The sequence below is a fragment of the Bos taurus genome, chromosome 4 (assembly GCF_002263795.3).
Source record: "Bos taurus isolate L1 Dominette 01449 registration number 42190680 breed Hereford chromosome 4, ARS-UCD2.0, whole genome shotgun sequence".
Classification (NCBI taxonomy): domain Eukaryota; kingdom Metazoa; phylum Chordata; class Mammalia; order Artiodactyla; family Bovidae; genus Bos; species Bos taurus.
The window spans coordinates 16014612-16029777 of record NC_037331.1 but is presented as its reverse complement, the minus strand read 5'-3'; the positions used below and the strand labels follow the sequence as shown (position 1 = coordinate 16029777).

At 41.1% G+C, this 15166-nt stretch overlaps 1 long non-coding RNA gene across 1 annotated transcript in view; it reads right to left on the bottom strand.

Annotated features, from left to right (window-relative positions):
* LOC132345170 (uncharacterized) overlaps positions 1–14577 on the bottom strand; it is a 35991-nt gene extending 21414 nt beyond the window's left edge. Inside the window, exon 1 of the long non-coding RNA XR_009494326.1 lies at positions 10607–14577. This is a non-coding gene — a long non-coding RNA (uncharacterized lncRNA). The remainder of the gene's footprint in view (positions 1–10606) is intronic.
* Positions 14578–15166: the final 589 nt, after the last annotated feature.

The following is a 15166-nucleotide window of genomic DNA, read 5'->3' as shown; positions in this document are numbered from 1 at the left end:
GGAGGAGCCTGGTAGGCTGCAGTCCATGGGGTCGCTAAGAGTCAGACACAACTGAGCGACTTCACTTTGACTTTTCACTTTGCATTGGAGAAGGACATGGCAACCCACTCCAGTGTTCTTACCTGGAGAATCCCAGGGATGGGGAAGCCTGGTGGGCTGCCGTCTATGGGGTCACACAGAGTTGGACACGACTGAAGCAACTTAGCAGCAGCAGCAGCAGCATAGTAAACATGTATTGCATTTGTAGTACTTTTTTTTAAAAAGCAATAAGGGTTTTCTTTTTTACCATTAAGTACTGGGTATGAAGAAACACAGCTGGAATCATTGTGGGGGCATCTTCAAGGGAACACTGACTTTGTAATGTCTTGCAACAAAGTTACAGACCATCAGTCTAGCCACAAAGTACAATTTAGAGTTAGTTACGCATGAGACAGGGAGGGCCCCGGAGCTGACGCAGAAAGAATAATTCTGCCTTCTATCTTAACACTGATAGAGAAGGAATAATTTTGCCTTCCATTTTGATAGAGACAGATTTTTGCATGTTTCTGTGTGTTGACAGTTTATATGTGCACATGCAATTTGCTTTCTCTGGCCAGGCTACAGAAAGAAGCAGTTTACTTAACAGCATACATTTCTTGATGTGGATTTTGTTCAAATTTCTGGCAGTTTGGATGTTGCTTCAATCCCTTATGGCATAAAACCCTTTCAGCATGGGTCTTTCTCCTACTGTAATCCCATTTTTGCCAAATTAAAAATATTGATAAGCACTATCTGAAAATTAATGATGCAGTCAATACCCTCTTTTGCCTAGCTGTTAGCACAATTTTAGGATACTGTGCCTCCTTTACCATCTATTTGGTAGAAAATTATATTTCTGCTTTCTAAATTACTCAAAAAAGTCAGTATTATTCAGGTCCTTTGTTTCTTCAAATCATGCAATAAACATGTATTGACATATATAGTTGTTCTTTTATCTTAGGTGTATATAATTTTATCAACTTTGCAGGAAAAACAGATCCCCTCAGGGTCTGAACTGGTATTTGAAGAGATAAGCTCACTTTTAGCTCATTCCTAATAATATTACATTGTTGTTTAGAAGGAGATAGCAGCCTCTGTGTTATAAATTTTAATATACTCTGTCATCAAATAACAACTGAATTATATTGCAGATAAACCATAGGACTCCTATTGAACTGTGAATGACGTCTAGTCACTCTGTTTTTGCCAACTAAGAGCACAGAGAAATATTATGCAATGACCAGAGCCTCAGTGACTTTAGGAACCTGTATGCAGTTAGTGCCTGCCTTTTCACATATTGCTCATGGAGCATATTTTCCAATGATTTCAGGAGAAGAACAAAAGGGAATGGCAAGGAGAATTAACTGAGTATTTGTGAAATTGGGCAATGGAACTTCTCTAAGCCTCAGTTTCCTCCCCGGTAAAATAAAGAAGATAATTTCTTTCTTACAAGGTGGTTGCGACTGTTATGTGTGTGCATGCTCGCTCATTCATGTCCAACTCTCTTTGACCCCGTGGACTTTAACCCACCAGGCTCCTCTGTTCATGGGATTCTCCAGGCAAAAATAATGGAGTGTGGTGCCATTTCCTCCTCTAGTGACTCTTAAGTAGTAGTAACTGGATGAAAACAGATCATAAAGTATTGAGCTAGTTATTGTTGTTGCAGACATATGAACATTGAACACATTAGGAAAGACCTTATTAAATGTGGTACTTTAGCACTCAGGGGAATTAGGGGACAGGTTGGAACACTGTTGACCCTAGCACTGCAAAATCCACTCCCCAAATTTCCTGGTTGGCAGTGACATTCAGTTTGTTCAAGGTCTGTCCCTCTCATAGCAGGGGAACTCCCCCTCTGGCCAAGGTGTCCAGTGTGGCTATGTCGTCCTCTTTAGTAATCAGGAAACGTGGGAGCATTAATGGAAAATAGGAGGCTAGCTTTCCCTTGAGGGAGTTCAAGGAAGCTTTTCCAACTGAGGATTGAGATGGGCAGCAAACTATGATTTAAACAGTTAATGGGCATTAACTAAATATGCCACAAGGAAAGCTGGTTGGATGAAATACATATTACCTCTTCCTGTCTCTACAAACACACCGAAGTCCTATTAACACAGTAGCTCCACACCCAAGTAAGAGAGTGAAAGATCAGGGCCTGGGTGACGCCAGTGTCCTGGGGGCAGGAGGATGCCTGGTGGCTGAAGAGGTCCACTCTGTTTGCTGTAAGCAGAGATTCTACTTCCATCATCTTCTTGGCAACAACAGAGACAAACAAAGGGGATTTTCCTGAGCAGCCAGGGTGACAAAGAAATGTGGCAAATTATTGAGAAACCAATTGGCATTCATCTAAGAGCAACAAACTTGATTGATCAGCCTGAAGGGACTGCCTTCAGAGGGAAGATGAAAGAGATAAGTCTCCCAGCATGACCACTGGCTCTCACTAAGAGGGACTGGCTCATTGGCCATAAGAACTTGAAGAGTGTAAATAGCAGGGACGGAGAGGAATAATTTAGTGTGATCCAAGGGGACGGCAGGAGGAGGGGTGGAAATGAAAGTCAAAACAAAGATGATTTACGTGGCTGAGCAGGTCTCATGCCCTAATGGAGAGACCTATTATTGACTGAGCTGCGCTGTCCCCCAGGAAGGCACGGAAGCCCCATCACTTGTGACATTTACAATTGGAAAAGGCACTAAAAAGTAGATCAGCATATTGGAGAGGGAAAAAACCACCACACGCCCTCAGAGAATCAGTGGGATGACTTAATAGGTCTTTCCCATCTCAAATTACAGTGATGTGGCTTGTGTACATGGGGACCTGAGTTGCTGGAATAATTTTCCATCATCTGGGCTGCTTTTCTGTTCCTACACGGCCCCAGTGAAGAAACGAGAATAGGTAATGGAGAGCCGTTTCTGCATTATAAATAGAAGTCTAACTGCACTGAGGCTGTAGTGTGACGGCAGAACTGAGTCAGTTAAGTTTCTCATTGTGATGTCAGTGTAAATAAATACCACACATCCTGACTGAGACTCAAAGCAACATCCATATTGACTGAGACCCAAGACAAAGGAAAGGGGCTTTGCCATGTTTGCATGGTGACTGCCTCAGTGCAAGTTCAAGTAGCTTATTCTCTAACTTGGGGAAACCAATGTCCAAACACTTGCATGCTATCTTGAAATTATCTGGCCTTCAAAAACTATTAAACATTTACTGCGTAGGAAGTTTAGGACCCATGTTTTGGACAGGCTTCTGTATTTCTGTCTACAGCGGCAGTGGTATTAGCGACTGACACATTCTGAAACTCTCGATGGCCCAGAAGGGCACATGCAGGCATGAGGCTGTGCTAACCTGGGTAGCAACTGCCAGTGCCAGGGATGGGCACACTTGGTCACATGGAAACTGGGGCAGGCAGAGAAGGGCCCGTGTGACCGTGATTGCTAGAAGGAGCACAGCTGTGATCATCACAACCTCTCCCCGCCAGAGAATGACACAGATGCAGGGGGACAAAAGTGGTCACAGGGCAACAGGAGGGGGAGAGGCAGTGAGAAAGAAAGCAAAAGAATCGACGTGGAGGGGGGAACCCACAGATGTTAAGCTCCCCGCAGGTGGAGGATATCACGGTTCCTGATAAAAATATTGTATGTGGTCAAGCACAAGGGAAACTTGGCGTTCTGGAACACTGAAGTTTGCTACAAACAAATTCAGGGTTTGCCTTCCACCCGACAGATATAGGTCAAGCCTCATCCTGCTGTTCGTAGCAGCTGTGGCCAATGGGAGACGGAGCTGCCCAGCACGCCAGTTTAAGCCGCTGCTAATAGATGGAAATCAACCTAACCCCATTTCCTGCCTCTCTGCTGTCCTCACTTGTACGTTCACGGCCCATGTAGGCACAGGCTGAGCTGCTGGATTGCTGTAACTGCTGGGAGACTGATGGGATAGTATCTGATGCTGGCAAAAACTCCCTTCTTATCTAGGTGAAAGGTCTGTTTGTAAGCCCTTAAAACAAGGACGGTGTAAAAATACAGTGGTATTAGCCTGAAAGTGAAGTCACTCAGTCGTGTCCTACTCTTTGCGACCCCATGGACTGTAGCCTACCACGCTCCTCTGTCCATGGGATTTTCCAGGCAAGAGTACTGGAGTGGGCTGCCCTTTCCTTCTCCTGAAGGCTATGCTAAATTTATAGATTTTCCTGGTCTTTCATTTCAAGGAAACCCTGGAGATGTTGAGATAGAGGGAAGTCCATGACAGAGCCTCTCTCTGAAAGGCTACAGCAGAGGTTAAATGACTTGTCTAAGGTTACTCAGAAAGGTGGAGAATCAAACGGGTGGTCTGAGAAAAAATAGGGAAAATGATCAAATTAAATCTGGAGAAAGGACATTGTCACTGATACTCATGGTTAAAGATCTGTTGGAAGTCCCAGTTCAGTAACACACATTTCTTAATCCCAGGTGTTCAGACTCTTCACTTAAAAGTGAGTTCAGATGTTTTCCTGTGCTCATGTTTTTAAAACTGGCCTGCCTGTTCTTCTCAGCAAAAGTGACGGTAGACCCAGCTCAGTCTGGTCATGTGACTCTGACTGTTTGCGCACTAAGGCCTCTAGCCAGGCGCCTCTGGAGCTGAACTAGAGCATGGATTAGAATAAACCTTGTGCTAAATGTTGTGTAGATAGCTACATATCTTTCTGCAGGATTTTATGACTTGTTTCTTTTTCTTCCCCCACTGGATTCTGCAACCTGGAATCTTTGATTCAGATAGATTGTTGTTTTCTTTTCATCCCCTTCAGAGAACAATGAAACCTTGCCACTGCTTTTCCCACTGCTTAAGCTTTCAGAGGATATTTCTGACTGAAAGTGGTCCATGTTCTGAAATAACAGGTTCCTTCATGTTCTTTGTGTTTGAATAAACAAAATTAGGCTTGTTAAAGAATATTTGGAAAATATTTAAAAGAAAATAAAAATTACCCATAAACTTGCCAGCCAGTAACAACCACAAGAACATTTTTGTGTGTTTCTGTCTTATTTCTACACACATGCATGCTTTCCAAAATCTGTCATAAGTGTTTTCAAGGTTTTTCATATATTGCCAAGTTGCCCTCCAGAAAGATTCAATCAATTTATAAGCTGTTTTAAATGAATGATAATTTTGTACAGTTCAAGCAGACTTGAAGTTTGCAAGTTGAACAATGACACCTCACTGCTGTCCTTGTTTTCTTGTATCTGCTTCACTCCTAAGGTTGACTGTTTCCCCCCATGGTTGGCCAGTATCAGTGAACTTTGTATTTGATTCCTCAGCAACATTGTGGTTTCTGGAATTGACCCCAGTGCCAGGAATGGGTCTCAATTAACACAAACCAAACGTGCAAATCCAATCTCTCTTGCTAGCGAATGGTTCAAAGTCAGAATATGGCATTCCTCTGATAGCAGAATTGACCGAGCCTGGTCCGAAACTGACTCAGTGACGCTAAGGAGAAGTGCTTATATTGTATTGGTAGCGAAGAGACTCCATTTCTCTTCTGATGAATGTGAACAAGAGAACATGGTGCCCCCCCGCCCCCCAGTGACTGTTGGGTACCATCTTATGATCCCAAAAGAAGCCATCCTCTCCTTTTGGTTCCACGAGATAGTATTTCCTTATTTTTTAGGTCACTTTTATTTGGAGTTTCAATTTCTTCAGTGAAAGTTTATCATAACCCTTTTTGTTCTATGGGCTTTTGTAGTTGTTGTTGCTGTTTTTTTATTTCATTTTGTCAATTCTTGTTGGGTGTTCTTAGCATCTGTATTGCTGATGTGGCAAGGACTCTACTGAGAATATAGTCTTCTTGCCTTTCTTTACATTGTGAATATATCTCCAAATTTATCACTTATAATTTATTCTTTACTTTTGTTTAATATAGGTAAGAATGTAATCTAAATCTATTAAATCCATCAGTGGTTTTTTTAATGATATATTCCATTGCATTTACTTTTATTCATTCATTCATTAAAGAGTGTGTATATGTGTCTGTGTGTGTGAACTATAAGGTGCCAGGCATTATTAGAGACAATAAGATTATTGTGAATCAAGAAAGACACAGTCCCTGTCCTCCTGGAGTTCATATCCTGGTGGGGCATTGGTGTATATTAGAAATTAACTGAAAAGCCACATAAATGCATGTAAGTATTAATGGATAAGTCCTATGACGGGAAGGACACAGTGTAGGAGAGCTTTCAAAAGAGGACTAGAGTTAGGGAAGTCGGGGCAGCTTTCCTGGGGAAGTGGTGACTGAGCTCAGAATGATAAAGAGGAATTAGGTAGTTGGGTAAGAGCATTACAGGCAGTGGAAAGAGCAGGTGCAAAGGTCCAGCTCAGGGGCAAGCGCAGGAAACCGGAAGGACTGAAAGAGTGTAAACAGAGTCCACATCCTGAGAAGAGCCTGGTGCAAGATGAAGGTGGAAGGTTGAAGGGTGGGGGGTGGCGGACGATGACCACGAAGGGGCAAGAGTCCATGTCAAGGAGTTGTGTCTCCTTCATAAGATCCATGGGATGTCACTGAAGGTGTCATCTTTGAGAACCGCATTACTTTTACCTCCAACATCCATTCTAATAACAAGTCCTAAAAATTTTATTTCTAAACATCTCTTCAATCTATCTACTTCAACCTACCCACTTATGTTCATCATTTCCAAAAGTTCTCTGGTTCATCTAGCATCACTTCTGCCTGGACTAATGGAATAGCCTCCTCAGTGATCTATCTGCACCTATTCTTGCCCCAATCCAACCCATTCCTACACTGTTATGAGATACAGCCCTGACCTTGATACCCTTTGATGACACAGAAAGCACTGAAAGAGGGTCAGTTTGTTTTTTATTAGTTTTGTTCTTGAGAGCTTGTGGAGTGGGCAGTTCATGAGTTTAATCTTGGACGTGTTGAATTTTAAATACCCCTGCATGTCCTAGAGAAGAAGCCAAGTAGGAGGTGAATAGATCTCTTCTGCCTCCCCATCTAGAGCCAGTCTCCACCCATCTCTACTCTGATGCATGTCCAGAGACTCTGACCTGTGTGGGAGGTGTCAAGATTCCATGTATCTCCATCACATGGCCCCCATGTGCTCTGGCTTCTAGTTGCATTCAGTCAAGGGGAGGTATAGGCAGATTAGGAAGAAGAGTGAAGGCTGAGTGTTTGTATCGTCTACATCCTGCATCATCTCTTCCCCTTTCCCATCTCCTTCTCTTTCCACCTTGACTCCTTCAAACCCGCCTCCTTTGCCTCCTGCTTCTCCTGCTCTTCTTCCTCCCATGTCTTCCTGTTTTTTTCCTTTGTAATCCATTAATCACTTCCATCTCCTACTTAAATTCTAGGCAGGAAAATTTCCCTGAGATGCTGGAGCATAGATTCTCTATTGTTTTCCCTAAGCCCTCTGCAAATGATCTTGTGACTACAGTCTCCTTAATTATGGTACATTTTGTTGCACCACCTGTATCTTTCAGCGATCTTGACCTATACTAGTAGGAAAGAAATGGCTGCGCTAGAGTTAAATTTGAGTCGCTTGAGTAGAGGTGGTAATTGGAGCTGTGGGTATAGATGTGAATACCTTGGGAGACAGTGTAGAGAAAGAATGGGCTCTGAGGAACTCAAAAGTATAATGGCTTTTGGAGGAGGATAATCTTACAAAGGAACTGGAGAAGTAGCAACCAAAGTGGGGTGAAAAATCAGGGCATTGTATATTGTAGAAGTCAAAGGAAGCAAAGGGAAGAAAAAGAAGGTTGGTAGTCAAGACTATCAGTTGGTACTGCAAAGTTATTGGATTTAGTGACATATTAATACCATCGTGAATATGTTGCATATTTTCTGTTTCCTCTGTATAATGATTTAAATTTTTCACATTAATTCATCTATAATTTAGATAAATACAGTCAAATTTGTTTCAGAATATATTTTAAGGTAAAAAACTAACTATCCTTCCTTAGCTATTAAGTTCAGTTCAGTCACTCAGTTGTATCTGACTCTGCAACCGCGTGGACTGCAGCACGCCGGCTCCCCTGTCTATCACCAACTCCTGGAGCTTGCTCAAACTCATGTCCATCAAGTCAGTGATGCCATCCAACCATCTCATCCTCTGTCATCCCCTTCTCCTCCGGCCTTCAATCTTTCCCAGAATGAGGGTAGTTTCCAATGAGTCAGTTCTTTGTATCAGATGGCCCAAGTATTGGAGTTTCAGCTTCAGCATCAGTCTTTCCAATGAATATTCAGGATTTCTTTCCTTTAGGATGGACTTGTTGGATCTCCTTGCTGTCCAAGGGACTCTCAAGAGTCTTCTCCAACACCACAGTTCAAAAGCATCAATTCTTTGCTGTTCAGCTTTGTTTATAGTCCAACTCTCACATCCATACATGACGACTATAAAAACCATAGCTTTGACTGAATGGACCTTTGTTGGCAAAGTAATGTCTCTGCTTTTTAATATGCTGTCTAGGTTGGTCATAGCTTTTCTTCCAAGGAGCAAGCGTCTTTTAATTTCATGGTACAGTCACCATCTGCTGTGATTTTGGAGCCATTATTCCAACATTATTTATCTTCTGCTTTCTCTATGACCATTATTTCCTCCAACATTCACTGTTTCTAAAAATATAAAATGATGTTTGAGCACTTTGTACTAGCTATTAAAGAGCTTCCTATTTGTATCATAGTGGTTCAGTAGTTGTTGCTTGATCATTAATTTTACTTATTTCTTAAATAGTTTTTAAAGTATTTCTTTATTTATTTGGCCGTGCTGAGTCTCAGCTGCAGCATGCTAGACCTTTTAGTCATGGCATGAGAACTCTTAGTTGTGGCATGGTGCGGGGGGAGGGAGTCGAGTTCCCTGACCAAGGACTGAACCAGGGCCCCCTGCGCTGGGAGCACAGACTCAGCCTCTGGACCACCAGGCAAGTTCCGATCATTCATTTAAAAATTTATCCATTAGAACACATCTAACCTCTTAATTTTTAATTTTCAGAATTCTGTTGTCAATATTTCTTTCTTTCTTTTATTATTCTGTTGTCTCATTTATTCTTCCAGATAACTTTAGAACTGTTTTATCAATTAGAAAAATTACTTCACTGGGACTTTTTTGGGGATTATTTTAATCCTGTAAATTAAATTGAAAAGTTAAATCTTCATGATATTGCCTTTTAGCCAGAGACTTGATGGATGATAGACAGATGGATCCATTTATCTTCAAATATCATTTTTTTTTACCTCTAAGAATAGTGTTGTAATTTTCTTCAAATAACATGAATATTTTGTGAAGGTCATTTCCAAATATTTTATGTTTACGTTCTTCTTTCTAATCTTTCTCAGATATTTTTTGTTACTCTTTCTCTGACTTCTTTTAGTATAAGAGTAATAATGTTTCTGGTAGAGAAAAATGAGAGGAAATCAAAAGGAAAAGCACTAAATGTAATTCTAATAGCCAACATCCAGATCCCAGCACAGTTAACTTTTTGGTGCACTAACTGAACACTTAATAGTCTTATGTATGTGTATTTTTATGCTTCTTATGCAAATGAGATACTGTATTATTCTGTAACTTCTTTTACCTACTATACAGCTTTTCATGTCACTATATGCACTTCTGATTCATAATCCTTCATGACTAGATTCTGCTCTGTGTTATATATGTACCTTAATTTATTTAATCAGACCTTTATTGGGGATCTTAGTTGTTTCTAACTTTCCAGCATGAAATCATTCTGTGATAAACCTCTTTTTACCTCCTCAATTCCAAAAAAGCCTTGACATTTTATTAAGTATTGAATATGTACAAAATAATATTTATAAAATGTTTAATGATTAAAAAAAGTAACACTACACTGATCACTTATGTATCCAGTGTCCTGTTTAAGACATAGAGCATTTAACCCCCTTTGTGTCCCACTCCAATCTCATCCTTCCTTCCTAATCATTCCGTATACATATGTGTGTATGTGTGTGTGTCTGAATTTGCATGCTTTGAACCTCATATAATTGGAATGTTACCATATGGGTCTTTCCGGGACATGCTTTTTCCACATAATAACATATTCCTGAAATTCATCCATGTCATTGCAAATAACGACAGTTTACTCATGTTTTTTGCTCTATAGTATTCAATTATATGAATGTACCATAATTTTTAATCCATTCTACTGTTGGTGGATGCTTTGGTTATTTCTAGTTTTTGCTCTTACAAATATGCTACTGTGAACATCTTGTACTTATCTCCCATGCTGTGTGTACAAGACCAAACATCAGAGAATAGAATTGCTAGGTCAAAAGCATGCAGTGCCTTCAACCTAATAGATAATGCAAATTGTTTTCCAAAATGGTTGAAATAAATTTACTCTCCCACCAAGCAGTATAAGAATTCAGTGACTCCACATTTGTAATTCTTGGTATTTCACAATTATAAATTTTTGTCAATCTGATCAGATTTCACTGATTAAAAATGAAGTTAAACATATTTTCATATGTTAATTTACCATTTATGTTCTCCCTTCAATGATGTGCCCATTCAAATTGTTTTCCCATTTAAAATAAATTAGGTTGTATTTTTTCCTTAATGGTTGTAGTTTTTGTATGGTCTGGATACTAACCCTTTGTCACATGCAATGCCCTCTCTCAGCGTGTAGCTCATCTTCTCATTCCTGTTATGGTTTCTCTGGATGAACAGAAGAAAGTTCATAATGTATAAGTTAAAGAAGTTTTAATGTAGTTGACTTTAATAATAATTTCCTCTACTGTCTGTGCTTTTCTGTCTGGTAGGTAGGTTTAGTTGCTTAGTGGTATCTGACTCTTTGTGAACCCCATTGTCTGTAGCCTGCCATGCTCCTCTGTCCATGGGATTTCCCAGGCAAGAATGCTGGAATGGGTTGCCATTTCCTTCTCCAGGGGATCTTCCTGACCCAGAAATTGAACCTGGGTTTCCTGCATTGTAGGCAGACTCTTTACCAACTGGGCCACCAGCGAAGACATAGAGAATCTTATGTTCCTTTAATTGAAATGATCATTTTCTTCTATTACTTTCAAAAATGTTTAAAGCTATACCAAATTTTGAGTATTTTATACACATAGAACTGATTTTTGGTGTGTGGTGTTAGTAAGAGTTCAGATTAATTTTTTTCTATATGAATAACCAGTTTTCTCAGCATCACTTTTCAGGATGGGGAACACATGTATACCTGTGGCGGATTCATTTTGATATTTGGCAAAACTAATACAATTATGTAAAGTTTAAAAATAAAATAAAATTTAAAAAATAAATAAAAAATAAAGCTTATACTTTCTCAACTGATTTTCAGTGTCAGCTGTGACATACTTGAGAATCAACTTACCAAAATCCACTATCCATCCCTCAATGCCCACCAGTCAAAATAAATACTTTGTTGGGATTTTAAATATAATAAAATAAATCTGTGGATCAATCTGAAAAGCAATGACAACTTTATAATATTGAATCTTCCTATCCATGAACATAGTATCTCTTTCCACTTATTTACGTTTCCTTTAATTTCACTCAATCTTTTTATGATTTTATGTATACAGGCCTTACTTGGATTTTGTTAAGTTTCTTCCTAGGTCATTAATATTTTTGATACTACTGTAAGCAGCATCTTTTAATTACATGTTCTGATTATTTGTTGCTGGTATACAGAAATGCATTTTTAAAATATTGATCTTATAAGCATCAATTTTACTTTAAAAATCTTAATTCTATTTGATATATAGATTCTGTTATACTTTCTATGTAAAAATCTTATCTCCTGCAAATGACGACTCCCTACTGTCTGCCTCTCCAATCTTTATAAAGTGTACATATATTTTATACTATCTGATATTTCCAATACCTAACATTTGCATAGGTGATGTGAGTTTTTTGTTGTTTTGTTGGAGCTCACTCATCATGCCTTTCTTTTTTTAATTGTGGACACATATTTATATGGGAATTATTTGAAGTCAAGATTAAAAGGAGTTCATTTAAAAAGGATCTGTGTGTGTTTCTGGCAGATGCCCATGGCTACTGCTGAAAGAGGACCATTTTAAACTGAATTCTCAGCTTGAAGTTTTGAAGACTACTGAGGTAGAGCTAGTCCAGTAAGAAAACTCACACCTGAGGGCTACCTTGTACTTAGAAACTTTCAGGAAAGATTTTTTTTTCCCCTTTACCAGTGCCAAATTTTAAGATAAGTAGATATCCTTGTTGTCTGCTTTGGGAACAGTTTTATTTCTAGTATACCCTTTTGAGCTTTATGTAGGATTGTCTTTGAGACTGCCCTCTTTTGCTTTGTCAAATATCATCCATATCTCTAAAGGCTGTGAACACTGGAACTGAAGATCCTCTGATTTGTCAAAAGCCCTCAGTCCTAAGGCCAGTATCAGTGCCTGGGTCATCCCACTGGGACCTCACTTTGAGTTCATTTTGGCCTTACATTATTAGCAGGTCATTGATGCATTTTAAAATATAATTGTATATTTTATTCATTGTTTTTAGTTATTCTCAATGGGAAGTTTGTTAAGGGCATCCAGGTTGTTAAGCATCCTCCACCTCATTTCAGCTATAACCTCTCATATTCTAGATCTTTTCATTTCTGATACCTGTTTCACCTCCTAAATCTCAGTTTCTGATATCTTCTCTGTGGCCATCATCTCCTGTCTTCGGATGCCTCTCATTTACCAGTCTCACCTTAACGATTCTTTAACTCTATTAGGGCTCCCAGTTCATTCACCCTCCCAAATATTTACTGTCCATTTACCTAGGTTCTCCCTCATCCATGTTAGAATCTATGCAGGATCCCTGTATTGCAGAATACAATGTAAACAGTACCTTCTGGAGCTGTGCCATGCTGTGGTCCTGAGTTTGTGTTCCATCATCATAATCGCTCCCTTAGACACACTCTCATGTCCTTTTGTTTTTTCCCCTCCTATCATCTGACACTACACAGTTATTGATTAAACCCCTGCTTATCTGCCAACTTTGTACCTGGTTCTGGAGGAAAGCAAGCAACTATGCCAACTAGTTTCCTTCAAAGTTCATGTAGTTTCAGGATGCTTAGCAATCCTGTATTTCTCTAATCAGTTCTCTCTACCATTTTTGAAAGCAGCTTCTCTCTGCAAACCCCAAGTCTTCCCTTTCTCCCTTATTCCACTGAGACAATGGAGTCTAACACTGAAGTGCATCCTTGTCCACCCACCACCAACCTCCCTGCATTTGTCATAGATTCTCAGCTTTCCCTCTTGTGACTTCAGATGAACTATCCATTGTCATATCTAAGGCCAACCTGTGCACAGGATCGCACCCTTTCTTCTCCCTCCTCCCATCACTACCAGTGAGTGATTCTCTCGTCATTGTGATTCTCTCGTCATTCTGACTCTGTTCCTACCCTGAGAATGAACACATCTGTCAGATTATATTTTTCTTGAAATAAGAGACAACTTCTTCTCGGAAGATGAAGTTGATGTACTTTCCCATATTCTTCCAGCTAAGTAAAACTAAAAACCCTTGGACATTATGTATAAAAGAAACATAAGAAGGCTGAGAGGTAGAGAGAAGAAGGCAGATCAGCTAGGGGCTTTGAGACCTGGAGAATGACATATGGTTAGTTCCTATGTTGGTTGTTTGTTTGCCTCAAAAAATCCCAGACTTGGAGCTGAAGAAGCTGGCAACCCAGAAATACCAACAGGAACAGACAAAAACAAAACAAAACAAAAACCCTTAACCAAAGCCTGCTTTGCCTAGACAGAGGACCAGGAATGGGTCATCCTAGTGAAATGGAAAACTTTTAGAATTATCTAAACAGTTCTGGCTTCCCAAGTGGCTCAGTGGTAAAGAATCCTCCTGCCAGTGCCAGAGATACAGGAGATGTGGGTTCGATCCTTGGGTCAGGAAAGATCCCCTGGAGGGCATGGCAACTCACTCCAGTATTCTTGCTTGGAGAAGCCCATGGACAGAGAAGCCTGGTGGGCTACAGTGCTGCTGCTGCTAAGTCGCTTCAGTCGTGTCTGACTCTGTGCAACCCCATAGATGGCAGCCCACATGGCTCTCCCATCCCTGGGATTATCCAGGCAAGAGCACTGGAGTGGGTTGCATTTCCTTCTCCAAAGCATGAAAGTGAAAAGTGAAAGTGAAGTCTCTCAGTCGTGTCTGACTCCTAGCAATCCTGTGGACTGCAGCCCACCAGGCTCCTCCATCCATGGGACCTTCCCAGCAAGAGTACTGGAGTGGGGTGCCATTGCCTTCTCTGGGGCTACAGTTCATGGGATGGCAAAGAGTTGGACATGGCTGAGTATGCATGCACAAACAGCTCTCCTCTAGCCAAAACCACAGAAAACCACTGACCCATTCCCACCCATGCCAGCAAAGTCTTAGGGGGAAGCCTCGACTTCAGCCTCCGCTAGGCTGTACCAAGGCACCCCCACATACCTGCCAAGGTGGTGACAGAGAGGGATACGTAGGGAGCTGGAATTTTCCTCCCCACCAGGCAGGGATGACACTTGCTGTCCTCCCTTCCCTCCCCACAGTACCAGTAGAGACCACACAGGGAGCCTGGACTTCCAGACCCTCTTGGTAGCAACAAGGCATCCCTCCCTATCCCAGATGGGGTGCTGTTAGAGAAGGCCTAGCCTGGAAAATCCCATGGACGGAGGAGCCTGGTGGGCTGCAGTCCATGGGGTTGCTAAGAGTCGGACACGACTGAGCGACTTCACTTTCACTTTTCACTTTCATGCACTGGAGAAGGCAATGGCAACCCACTCCAGTGTTCTTGCCTGGAGAATCCCAGGGACGGGGGAGCCTGGTGGGCTGCCGTCTATGGGGTCGCAGAGGGTCGGACATGACAGAAGCTACTTAGCAGCAGCAGCAGCAGCAGCAGTGGAGGTTCGTGGCTTTTGCCACCACCCAGCAGCAAAGAGGCACTTCTGCTCCTCCCAGCCAGGAAGGCATTGGTGCAGTCCTCACGAGGAGCTCACAACTTTAAGACAGCGTGGCCTTTACCTTCTAGGTCACTGTGTTACCCCAGTGCCTGGAAAAATAGGGACTAGTTGGGTGATCTTGCTCAAATCACTCATCCTTCCTGTGTCTCAATTTGCTTCTCTGTAAACTGAGAATGAAAATAATAGTGCCTGCCCGTAGGTTGCCGTGTTGACTCATTTAATCCTCA